Source organism: Raphanus sativus, chromosome 7, assembly GCF_000801105.2.
Source record: "Raphanus sativus cultivar WK10039 chromosome 7, ASM80110v3, whole genome shotgun sequence".
Taxonomy (NCBI): domain Eukaryota; kingdom Viridiplantae; phylum Streptophyta; class Magnoliopsida; order Brassicales; family Brassicaceae; genus Raphanus; species Raphanus sativus.
The window spans coordinates 20,801,917-20,815,546 of NC_079517.1; positions in this window are offsets into that span (position 1 = coordinate 20,801,917).

The following is a 13,630-nucleotide window of genomic DNA, read 5'->3' on the forward strand; positions in this document are numbered from 1 at the left end:
AACTAAACAGTAAGATGATCTTGAAACATCTATCATAGTTTCTATATTGAATCATTCTGGCAAACCTTCCAGCTTCACCACCAGCAAAAAATCGTGTCACCTTTAAAATATCTAAATCCAAACTGCTTAAGTCTAAATTTTACCATCTGAATCCTTTTATCATTCTTCGTATTTATCTATGTGCTACTAATTGCTGTGAAGTGATACACCAGAAGACCAACTTGTGATGTCGCTGTCTCAACTCTAGTGGTGACATTAAGTGTTATCAGATACATCTCAAAGTTGTTTTCTTAACATTTTGTCAACATATCTGCATGATTTGAAGAAGTATGAATCTTTTGCACTTCGACTGAACCATTCTCAACCTTATCGCTAATGAAATGCACTTTATTCTCAAAATGTTTGGTTTTATTATGGTGAACTATATTTTTTGTCAAACATATTGCATTATGTGATTCACAATTTACCTTGAAACTCTCTAAATCAAACCCCAACTCACTACATAAATCTTGACCACAATGTAACCATTAGATGTCTATACCCAATTAGATGTATATATGAGTGCAATGTACCAAGTCTCTTTAGTTAAATAGATATAATATTCTGAGTAGTAGACCTCTAACTCATTCTATTACCACCAAACTTGAAGACATAACAATATATTGATCTTTTCCTATGAAGATTTGAGGCATAATCTAAATCACAAAATATTTCAACCTCAAACTTTTCTGACTTTGTGAAGGTCAGACACACATATCAAACTCTTTTTAAGTACCTAAAAATCTACTTACACGAAATAGAACTTCTTCTTGGATTTTCCATGAACTTACTGATCAAATTGACTGCATAAGCTAAATATGGCTGCATACCAAATATGACATAGATCATACTTCTTACCTAAATTGTATAAGGAACTGAGCTCACCAACCACATCTATGTAATCAATTATTCTTGAGTTAAACTCTTAAGCTTGAACTGTGAATTCACAAGAGTTGCAACAACCCTTCAATCCTCTATGTTTAAATTCCTTAGATACTGCTTAAGATACATTTCCTGTGATAATATCTGAATGCACTTCCTTATGTCTCTGATGATATCCATACAAAGGGCCCTAATTGCTAGACCTAGATCCTTCTTCTTAAACTTTTCTTTCATACTTTTCAGCACTTTGATCTCTTCCATGATTTTTTTTTGTTGCAACAAGCATATCAACAATATATATTAAGAGATATAACATGTCATCAATACTTGATCTTTTAATGTAAACCCGTGGATCCTTCTTGCTCTTCTGGAACTCTTGTTACTTCATGAAATCATCAAACTTCTGGTTTCATTGTCGGAAAGACTGTTTCAAGCCATATAAAGACTTTTTGGGTAGACAAACCCTATCTTCATTTTCTTTCTCTATGAAACTTTTTTGCGGACTCATGTAGATGACTTCATCAAGTGTACCATATAAGAAAGCAGTCTTGCGTCTAGTTTCTCCAATTTTTTATGATGCCTTTGTTTTAATACGATTATTTTTGTCATCAAGATACACATATTCATGAAGACTCTGCAAACCAAACGTGTAGCTCTCCATCCATATGGATGAAAAAGACAGTTGTTTCCTAGCACTGCGTACAAGTCTGTCCGCCCTTGAATTCATCGATTGATATATGAATGAGCTCTGAAGGGTAGAAACTTCCTTTCAGGAACTTGATATCTTCCAATTAGCTTGCAAATAATGGCCATTCTTCTGGTTCCGACACCATCTTCACCAATTGAGAACAATTTGTTGCTTATGTGACCTGAAACTGACGTAAATTTCTCATACATTCCATTGCCCAAATAAGCGCTTCCACTTCTGAATGAAGGGGTGGAAGGCTAACTCTAATGTTTCTTGCTCCCATCAATCCCTCAAAATCTTCTAAAGTGCTATACCAGCCATATCCCGAGTGATTTTCTTGATCTTTCCATGATGCATCAGTGAAACACCATCTACCCGGTATATATGGTAAGGTTGTAGCTTCAACCTGCCTAGCTTGAGTAATCCTTTGTATAATTGTAGTTTGTGTCTCCATCCATAGTACTGATTCCCTCTCTGCAAACTTAAGAGTGTCCCTGGGATCAATGTCAATATTGCTAAACACTTTGTCCCTTGGGGAGTTGGCTAGTATCAGCCACAAAGCTACTGAGTATAAGTATGTTGTAGTGAGCTTTGTACGAGCTCATCATACAGAAAACTATTTTAGCGAAAAGAGGTTTGATAACTTGTAAGGTGAGTGAAACACAAAGGGCTGAAGAGGAGAGGTTCTAAGGTTTGTATTCGACCTTAGGACGTGTGAGGCTAGCATTGTTCTCTTTAAGTGAGTCTTGTAAGTTCTATTTAAAAGAAATCTAGTAAATACACAAATTCTTTGTAGAGAAATTCTATGTGTTCATTTGGCGAAGTAATTTGTGACATACATGTTGACACAATACTCGTAGTATTCTCTGTATCAGACCTATCTTGCATTTACAAGTGGTATCAGAGTGGGCACCCGTTCAATTATATAACATGTGAGATCTTGAAGTGAATATAGCTGATATAGTACGAGATGAGTTTATGTTGGATCTCAAATACTATGAGCACTGAGAAGTAAAGATGAAAGCAATCTTACAAAGCACTGATGTGGATGTTTGGGCAGCAGTGGAAGATGGTTATGAAGGTCCCAAAGCAGTAGAGAAAGATGGTGTTGTGGTCATCAGACTGATTTCTAGATGGACAAATCGTGAGAAGGAGACGTTAAGGCACAATGCAAAAGCTGTATCCAGTATTTTTACATCGGTTAAAAAGAAGCAGTTCAATCTGATTCAAGGATGCACGAATGCAAGGGAAGCGTGGGATATTCTTCAAACACACTTTGAAGGAACTGACAAAGTTAAGTGTTCGCGGATGAATTTTCTCACAACAAGATTTGAAAACTTGAAGATGGAAGAACATGAATCTATATCATATTTCAGTTCTCAGCTTTGTGCATTAGATCAGGAGGCTCGTACACTCGGTAAGAACTACAAGGATAAAAAGCTGGTGAAGAATTTCTTAAGGTGTCTACCAAAACGATATACAGCATATAAGGCAGGTATGTCCGTGTCTCTCAATACAGATGAGATAAGCTTTCATGAAGTTGTGGGCATGGTAAAAGCCCATGAGATGGAGCTTGATGGCGTGAAGAATCATACTGAAGTGGAAGTGGCAATTGCTGAAACAACAAGTCAGAAACCAGAGAGTGAAGACAAGGTGATTCAGATAATTTGTGTGCTTCAGCAAGTACTACATGATGTGATACATGGACAAGAAAATATCAGCGTGAGCAGTCAAGGTCATAAAGCTGGTGAGCCATGTGTCAATATAGAAGGTCAGTGTCATGAATGCAGAGGATATTGACACTTCATAAACGTGTGTCTACCGGTAAAAAGAAGGGGAATCAAATGCTTTAGGTGCAAAGGATTTTGACACACTCAGTGTGAATGCGAACACGATGAGAAGAAGAAAAAGGAGAGATCCTTATTACAAATGAGTGAGAATGGATCAGAAAAAGAAGAAGTGCTCAACCTCGTTGCACTTGGTGCACTCAAAGATGAATCAAATACATCAGCTGACACACATTCTGATACAGAAGTTGAGATAGACTCCGAGAAAGAGTATCACGTTTTGTATGGCAAGTGGTTGAAGCATAAAGATGAGAATATGAGGTTGCTTCAAGATCTGGTGCAAAGTCGGAAGCATGGTGTGGCTCAGAAGGCTCGTCAGGAGCAAAGCAAGTTAGTTGACGAACTTGCGGCTGGAAAAGAGAATAATAAATCTCTGATTCAGGAGGTTAGCAAGCTTAGAGAAGCAGCTACAGGTGAACAAGAGAGAGCAAGGATGCTGAAACGTGATTTGGTAGAGAATCACTGATATATAGTGTTTTTCACATCATTGTTTATATGTTTTCATTTGTTTCAAGTCACTAATTCGTGTCAGTCTAGTCCTTTTTGATCTTTTACAGGTCTGGAGTTAGCAGAAGAAAGAAGAGAAGGTGCATGATGAAAAGAAGTCCTTTTGGAGCATTCCTGCGGAGAACACTCAGGAGAACAGTCCCGAGACTGCTCTCTCTCAAGCGGAACAAGCAGACGGAGTGATCCGGAGATTGTTCCAGACGAATATGGAAACTCCTATTTCGGGAATTAAACCCCTGTTGCCCTAATCTCTTCTCTTCTGATTGGCGCCTCCATATAAAACGCCATCTATCTATTTTCTATTTTTTTGGTTACGCTAGTTTTTACAAGAGAACACTGAGTATTTGCGATCTGCAACTTGTAAGGGAGAAGAATCCATCCTCTCATAGAGAAGATCATCTGAACCCTATTGTTTCATACTCTGTTCTTATGCAATTTTATTCATGATTTATGTCTTTGTTTATGTGCATCATGATCGAGTAGTGACCTTGCTCGCCTAGGGTTTTTAGGGTGTTGAGACATGAGCTAAACATAGATAAGCGATCCATAACTGTTCTTCATTCATACTGTTCTTACTGCTTTCATTAAACTGATCACTTGATGTTAGATCACTAGTTCATCACCTAGTTAACCGCTTAGGATGATAACTTGACATGTATTGAATGAGCTTAGTATCCCTAATCAGCGAAAGTAGATATTAGGGTGGTAAGTGAACTGATCGGACCTGTTCTCTAAAGCTTGCAATCGATCCTCATCCCAACGACAGTTAGGTGGTGAGATCGATCTGCAAAGCGATCACTACCACGACAGTGGAGTGTTCCAGCTGAGTGATCCGAGTTCTAGAAAGCACTTCATCACGCTTGAATAATTGTTTGGCTCCAATTCAACACCCAATGAAATACCCTAGGCTAGCTCTTGTTTAATTGAATCAATCTCGTGTTTATTTTGCTTGTTTACTATCGCCTATTTCAACCAAATCATATCTTCTTCTTAGCTTGATTCTGAAACTTATAGAACTAGAGTGTAGACTGGTCCTCTGGATTTGAATCTCAAATACTACAATTGCATCTGTTAACTTGGCAGTAGCAAGGATTCATTTTTAGTGTATCAAGTTTTGGCGCCGTTGCGACGGGGACCAGATTTTTTACCTCTAATTTTCGGTTTCATATCTAGTCTAAGATATCTAACTCGTGTTATTTTCTTTGTTTCAGCTGATGATCCATGTGCATGACCAGTAGACATACTTGGAGCAACGCACAAGGACCATTGCATCAGCTTTCTAACGAGGAACTAGCGAGATTGGAACGACAGAACCGTCAACAGCCGAGATCAACGAACACCAACATGGGTGATCATCCAGATGATCTCACTGCTGCGTTTGCACTCATGCAACAGCAGATGCAGCAGATGCAGCAGACGATCCAAGCGCAGCAAGCTGCTGCCAAGCAAGCTGCTCTGAATGCTGCGAACCAACAGGAGGAAGTGGGCCAGATCGGCCAGAGAAACTTACTGCGTAATCTGCCTGCTACGCGATCTGCCATAACCCCTCCACCGTGCACTAGGCAAGACTTCGAGATCAAGCCAGCCTTGATAAGTCTAGTGCAAAGGAAGATCTTCAATGGACTTCCTGCTGAGATACCGATGGACCACATCGAGCACTTCGAGAAGATGTGTGGTTTCACTAAAGCGAATGGAGTACCACCAGATTACATCAAGTGTACTATGTTCCCTTTCTCTCTCGATGGGAAAGCTGCTCGCTGGCTTGATTCACTACCCACCGGATCACTCACCACTTGGGAACAAGTCCGAGAGGCTTTCTTAAGCCACTTCTACACGAAATCGAAGACGGCAGCTCTGAGACAGAAGATCGTGACCTTCAAACAGCTGGTGGACGAGCCGTTCTGCGATGCTTGGGAGCGATTCAATGTTACCGCAGAGAGTGCCCACATCATGGTTTTGAGGAAGACTATCTGCTGGGAGTGTTCTACGATGGAGTAGGCTGGGAGTACAGGAACGCTTTGAACTCAGCCAGTAAGGGAGACTTCATGACTCAGTCCACTCAAGGTGCATTCGAGTTGATTGAGAACATGGCCTCAAGCTCAGCTGACAATAACCGCGAGACTGATCGCACTCAGAAGGTGAAGAGCATCGACAACAGCAAGATTGATGAGCTCTCTGCCAAGGTCGATCAGCTGATTAAGAGTAACCAGAACCAGGTCTTCATCATGGAAGAATCCCCACAGGATAAAGCTACCGCGGAAGGCACATCAGAGGCGGATCAGTCGGCTGAGGATCAGCATGAAGTGAGTTATGTGAATGGGCAAGGATGGCAGTTCAAGAACTATCACCCGAACCCTAACGTGAGGAACAATCCCCACCTGTTCAATGCCCCTAAACCAGACGATAAAGCTCAAGGGAACCAGGGTCAGAACAGTGGATACCAAAGGCCTTATGGCAATCAGGGAAGAACCTTTGTCCTTAACCCAGCTCAGAATGCCCAGTTCCACAGCCAGAAACAGCCGGTTAATCAGCAAGCTGCACAACCGACTCAGACTGCTCCGCATGATGACATGAAGAGCCTCGCCAATATGATGAGCCAACTGCTCCAAGGACAGCAGATCCAAGGGAAAGCACTGAACCAGGTCACAAACGACATCAACACCAGGATGAATCATATGTTCAATGACCTGAGTGTGAAGTATGACAATGTCTCAAGCCATATGAGACAGATGGATATTCAGATTGCTCAGACTGCTGAGAATGTGAAGAGACAGCAAGGAACTCTCCCTGGAAAAACAGACAAGAACCCCAAGGAGTGCAATGCAGTAGGTTTGAGGAGTGGAAAGCAACTGCCTGATCTAGACCCCAGGAGATTCACATCGGCTTAGAAAGGGAAACAGAAGGAGTCAGATCAGCCACCTAAGGCTGTACGCACAGATGAGGAAGACGCATAACAGCCTACTGAGACTGTTCCGCCTGAAGCAGAGCGACCCGCTGGGTTTGTTCCACCGACTGCAGCACCTTCTCCTGCTCGTCAGTATGTACCGAAAGTGCCCTACCCTGTTCCAGCTAAGGCTACACGCAAGGATAAGGAAGAGATGAAGTGCAGGAAGATGCTGGAAGACCTAACTGTCAAGCTCCCTCTGATGAGTGCGATCCAGATGATACCATCCATGCGTAGCTTTGTCAGGGATTGATCTCTGGGAAGATATCTGATGACAGCGAATTCATGATTGTCTCAAAGGAGTGCAGCGCGGTGCTCCAGAACAGAAGGATCAAGAAGTTGGGTGATCCGGGAAAATTTGTTCTCTCGGTTCAGATTGGCAGAACACTCTTCTCGTGCTCACTAGTTGATCTAGGGTCGAGCATAAACCTCATGCCGTATACTGTGGCTAAGCGCCTTGGATACTCGGACTTCAAGCCTACCAGGATGTCCCTGGTGTTTGCTGATCGATCTGTGAAGTCTCCAGTTGGAATCCTCGAAGATCTTCAAGTTCTGGTTGGGAATACAATTGTTCCTGCCGATTTCGTTGTTCTGGAAGTCGAGGAAGACTCCAATGATCCCCTGATCCTAGGCAGACCATTCCTCTGCACTGTTGGAGCTATCATTGATGTCCGACAAGGGAAGATTGATCTCCACCTGGAGATATTGTGATGAAGTTTGAGATGGATCAGATGCTCAAGAAGCCGATGCTGGATGGACAAACTTTCACTGTCCAAGAAGATGGTGACCCGCTAGAGCCGCATGAAGGAATGAACGAGGAGAATCTCACCGAGGATCCACTTGAACTCGCCTTAGTCAGAGCTGAAGCCGAGCAGAGCTTAGAGAGTGTTGATGCTGATGCCTATGCCAAATTCCTGGATTCAGCCAGGAGTATTGAGAGAATGGTGGCGAATCTAAGTCTGGGGGAGAACAGTGAGTCCAGCACAGTGACTGGAACAACCGCGCCCAGAACCCGTCTGTTCCGGCAGCTCAGACCGATGACTCATGGAGCGAGCTGAAAGCTCCAAAGGTAGAGCTCAAATCCCTTCCCAAGGGACTCAGGTATGCATTTCTTGGACCCAACTCCACATATCCTGTCATTGTGAATGCTGACCTGAACAATGCAGAGACTGCTCTGCTTTTGTGCGAGCTGAGAAAATATCGTAAGGCTTTGGGTTATTCTCTAGCTGACATACCTGGCATTTCACCTGATCTGTGCATGCATAGAATACACCTGGAAGATGAATCGATGACTTCTGTAGAACATCAGAGGAGGTTAAACCTGAATCTAAAAGATGTTGTAAAGAAAGAGATAATGAAACTTCTAGAAGCAGGTGTGATCTATGCCATCTCTGATAGTAAGTGGGTTAGTCATGTGCATGTAGTACCTAAGAAAGGTGGGATCACTGTGATAACCAAAGAAAAGAATGAATTGATCCCCACTAGAACAGTTACTGGTCATCGCATGTGCATTGATTTTCGCAAGTTGAATGCTGCGACTCGTAAGGATCATTCCCACTTCCTTTTATTGATCAAATGCTTGAGAGATTGGCTAACCACCCTTACTATTGCTTTTTAGATGGTTATTCAGGTTTCTTTCAGATTCCCATCCACCCAGATGATCAGGAGAAGACGACGTTCACATGCCCTTATGGAACATATGCATACAGGAGGATGCCCTTCGGCTTATGCAATGCTCCAGCGACCTTCCAGCGATGCATGATGTCGATTTTTACTGATCTGATCGAAGACATAATGGAGGTTTTCATTAGGCCTGGGCATCCGGGTCTTCAGGTCGGGTTCGGGTCGGGTTTTATCGGGTCCGGGTCTTTCGGGTCCTCGGAATTTAGACCCATATGGGTATTTATAATTTTCGGGTCGGTTCCGGGTCGGGTCTTGTCGGGTCCGGGTCGGTTCGGGTCTAGAATTTCAGTACCCGTAAAACACCTATAATATTCGGGTATTGTTCGGATCCGGGTCGGTTCGGGTATATAAAACCCCAAAAAACTCGAAATACCCAAACTGGACCCGAAAACTCGAAAAGTACCCGAAAAACCATAAAAGTACCTGAATATTTACCTAAAATCAGACCTAAAAACTCAAAAGATATCTGAATATCCAAATTATATTTTCTGAAAATCTAAAATTACACTCGAAATTTGGAATTATACCCGAAAATACGAACCTAAAACTTAAAAAAAGATTAGAAATACCAAAAATATACCCAATCACCCAAATATACCTAATATATAAAATAAATCTCGGGTATTTCGGGTACCCGATCGGGTCTCGGTTCGGGTCCGGGTCTTACCCGAGACCCGCGGATCCAAAATAAAAAGACCCATATGAGTACTTATAATTTTTCGGGTCGGTTCCGGGTCGGGTATTTTCGGGTCGGTTCCGGGCGGGTCCTCGGGTCCGGGTAAAATGCCCATGCCTAGTTTTCATGGACGATTTCAGCGTCTATGGAAGCTCCTTTCATGTCTGTTTGTCAAATTTGTGCAGGGTGCTGAAGCGATGCAAGGAGAAGCATCTGGTGCTGAACTGGGAGAAATGCCACTTCATGGTCAGAGATGGGATTGTTCTGGGACACAAGATATCCGAGAAAGGCATTGAGGTGGACAAGGCAAAGATCGAGGTCATGATGAGTCTGCAACCACCAACTTCAGTGAAGGGAATCAGGAGTTTCTTGGGACATGCTGGTTTCTATAGGAGGTTCATCCAAGACTTCTCTAAGATCGCGAGACCACTCACTCGGTTGCTCTGCAAAGAAGCTCAGTTCGCCTTTGACAGTGACTGCTTAGCCGCATTCCACACGATCAAGGGAGCTCTAGTCAGTGCACCAGTTGTCCAACCTCCAGACTGGGATCTCCCTTTTGAGATCATGACAGATGCAAGTGATTTTGCAGTGGGAGCAGTCCTTGGCCAGCGCGTAAAGACAAAAAGCTTCACGTGATTACTATGCAAGCAGAACTTTGGATGAAGCTCAATGCCGATACGCAACCACAGAGAAGGAGCTCCTTGCCATCGTGTTCGCTTTAAGAAATTCAGATCCTATCTGGTTGGATCAAAGGTGATTGTGCACACAGACCATGCAGCTCTCAAGTACCTACTCACGAAGAAGGATGCTAAACCGCGGCTCTTAAGGTGGATTCTTTTGCTCCAAGAGTTTGATCTGGAGATAAGAGACAAGAAGGGGGTTGATAATGGAGTAGCAGATCATCTCTCCAAGATGAAAGTGTCAGATGAGACAGTTCTTGATGTGGAACAACCGATGGAGTACGTCAATGCGATTGGTCTGCGCAACATGGAGCAGTCGTCACCTGCCATCAAGGACTGTTCCCGCGTAGAAGGAGCATTCGTTGCAGTGATCCAGAAGGAGTACCCGAACCTTCCATGGTTTGCTGAGATTGCCAACTTCTTGGCAGCTGAGAAAGAGCCTTTGAGGTTCACTGGGAATGAGAAGAGGAAATTTCTAAGGGAGGCGAGGCACTACTTCTGGGATGAGCCGTATCTCTATCGGCAAGGCAAGACGGGATCTTCAGGAGATGTGTTCCAGAGGCTGATATTCCAGGGATCCTTCACCACTGCCATGGTTCCTCTTATGCTGGTCACTTTGCCACCTTCAAGACTGTCTCCAAGATCCTCCAAGCCGGTTTTCTGGTGGCCCACTATGTTCAGAGATGCTCACGCCTTCATATCTCGATGCAATTCATGCCAAAGGATGGGGAGTATAAGCAAGAGAAACGAGATGCCTCAGAACTACATCTTGGAAGTTGAAGTGTTCGATTGCTGGGGGATCGATTTCATGGGACCTTTCCCAGTTTCTCACAAGAATGAGTACATCCTAGTTGCTGTGGACTATGTCTCCAAGTGGGTAGAAGCGATTGCTATTCCAACCAATGATGCGCGAGTTGTAACCAAGATGTTCACCTCCATCATTTTCCCAAGATTTGGAGTGCCTAGAGTGGTTATAAGCGATGGTGGAACTCACTTTATCAACAAGTTGTTCCAAGGATTGCTGAGCAAGAATGGTGTGAAACACAAGGTAGCAACCGCCTACCATCCTCAAACAAGTGGTCAAGTGGAAGTTTCAAACAGAGAGATCAAGAACATCCTGCAGAAGACTGTCAACACCACCCGCAAGGATTGGTCCCTTAAGCTTGACGATGCTCTCTGGGCGTACAGAACAGCCTACAAGACCCTTTTAGGGACCACTCCTTATCATCTGGTCTATGGCAAGGCGTGCCACCTACCTGTTGAGCTAGAGTACAAGGCGGCTTGGGCTGTCAAACTACTCAACTTCGACATCAAACCAGCCAAGGAGAGGCGAACCATCAGATCCACGAGTTTGGAGGAGATCAGGCATCTGACATATGAGAGTTCTAAGATCTACAAGGAAAAGACCAAGGCGTTCCATGACAAGCGAATCATCAGCAGAAGCTTCGCTCCGAACGATCAGGTCTTACTCTTCAATTCACGGGTTAAGCTGTTTCCCTGGAAAAGCTTAAATCTAGATGGTCGGGACCTTTCACCATTAAGGAGGTTCGCCCTTATGGAGCTGTTGTGTTGCTGGACACAAGAGGAGGAGAATTTGTTGTCAATGGTCAGCGTCTCAAGCCATATCTTGCTGACACAACAATCGCTGAAGGGGTAGAGATACCCTTAAGCGATCCCCCTCAAGCCTAATCGGCTCATTGAAGTCAAGCTAGTGACAGAAAACAAGCGCTTGGTGGGAGGCAACCCACTGGTGAGTGTAAATATTGTTTTCTTTTTGTCTTTGTCTTTCTAGGAACTAACTTGCAGGTTGAAAAATCAAGAAAATTCGAGATCACTCCAGGAGAGAGCACTCCAGCGGTTGTTCCGCCGGTTGTTCCCAGGTAAGTTCTCGAACCAAAAAAAAAAAATAAAAAAAAAAGAAAAGGAAGGGGAAGCGGTTTTGATTGGTTTTAAAAAAAACGCACACATTCCACTTCCCCACTTCATCTCTCTCGCTGCTCACACCCCCTCTTTTGAACCCTAAAATCGCAAACTCTCATTCTCTCTTCCTCATCGATTTTGATTCTAACCACTTGGGATTCTCTTGAGATTGGGTTGTTTGCAGGATTCACCTCTCCACTCAAGGTAATCGGACAAGAACTCTCCCCCTCTTTGCGCATACAAATCGCGAATTTGGGAGTGGTTTCTTGGATCCTCTTTTTCCTTTATGCTTGCAATTTCAACCTAGAATGTAGCTCTTGATAGTATATTTGCAACTAGGATTGAATTCATGGTTGATTTTGAATGGAATAAGAACCGATTGTCGCTTGTACTTATTGGCCTTGGCGATTTGTATTGTTGGGATTGAGGCTTGTGTAGGTTGTCTAGTAATCGATGGACTTGGGCTGAATAAGAAGATTGGATTGTTCCATCGTTTCTAGACAACCAACGAACTGTGCTGATATTGGATTTGTTTTTTGTCTTGTAGATGCCTCCAAAGATGCGGAACGCAAGAGCCACCAAGAGCACCGCTTCTCCAGCCGCGAGTGCTCCACCTGGTACCCGTGGCCGAACAAGACTGAGGGAGCGCCCATCGACCTTAATGATCCGATGCTCCTTGACTTCAACGTCGAGGGATGGGACAAGGATCGTCCGGCAGCATATACAACAAGCTCCTCAAAGCAGAGATCTCGCCCACGCGGTTTGTGAATCAGCAAACACTAGGCGCATCTAGGCCTGACTCTGAGGTGTTCGACACGATGCAAGCAATGGGGATCATGCCTCTCTGCTACCAGGCTCAGGTTCTCTACCCAGATTTGGTCAGGCAAGTGCTCGCGACATGCAAGATCACTTACCAGAACCCCAATGCGCCTACGTACGAGAACTGCTTCTTCTCCTTCATGGCTGATGGCAAGTTCTGCACCATCTCTCTCGACGACCTGAACTCGCTATTCGAGATTGCAGACACGCCAAAGGAGTTTCAGTGGAAAGGGATGTTCAAACCGGCAGACACCTTTTGGGATCTCATTGCAGCGGCAAGTTCACTTCTCGCAAGGCCTATCAGTCGCAGATCCGGGAACCCTGCTATCGCGATCATCGCCAAGATTGTGTCCAATGTGTTGTTCGCGAAGGAGTACACATCCAAGATCACAAATGGAGAGCTCCAGGTTCTCTATACGGGACTTTGAGGACGAGATGCGCAGAGAGAACATCACCCCGATCCAGGGAAGTCAAGACCAAACACGGGATTTCATCTCATCTCCATGTTCGCTGACCGCAAGGACACACTGGTTCGGACTGATGATAAGAAGGATCGTTCTGGCAGTCTACTCACACCATTGTTCCAGCGCTTCAACATCAACCTCAGCTCGTACACGGTCGGTCTCTGAGATGGAGTACATCGATACTCCTTACCTGATCGCATGCCACATCCTGCGCGACGAGACAACACCTACAAGTTCCAGGATAAAGAAGGGAACCCTCTGTACTGCAAGCTCCCTATGCCTGGGTTCACAGACTTCTTATCCTTGGAGAACATTTGTGTTCTCACCGATGAAGAGCACCTCTGCGATGATCCGAAGGCGCAGGTTCAGCACGATGATGAAGACATGGATGATGTGGAGCATGTGACTCCACCGGCTGATGGTGAGTATGACTTGGAGGACTTCACCGATGTGGACTGATGATCACGCCTACAGACGCTGG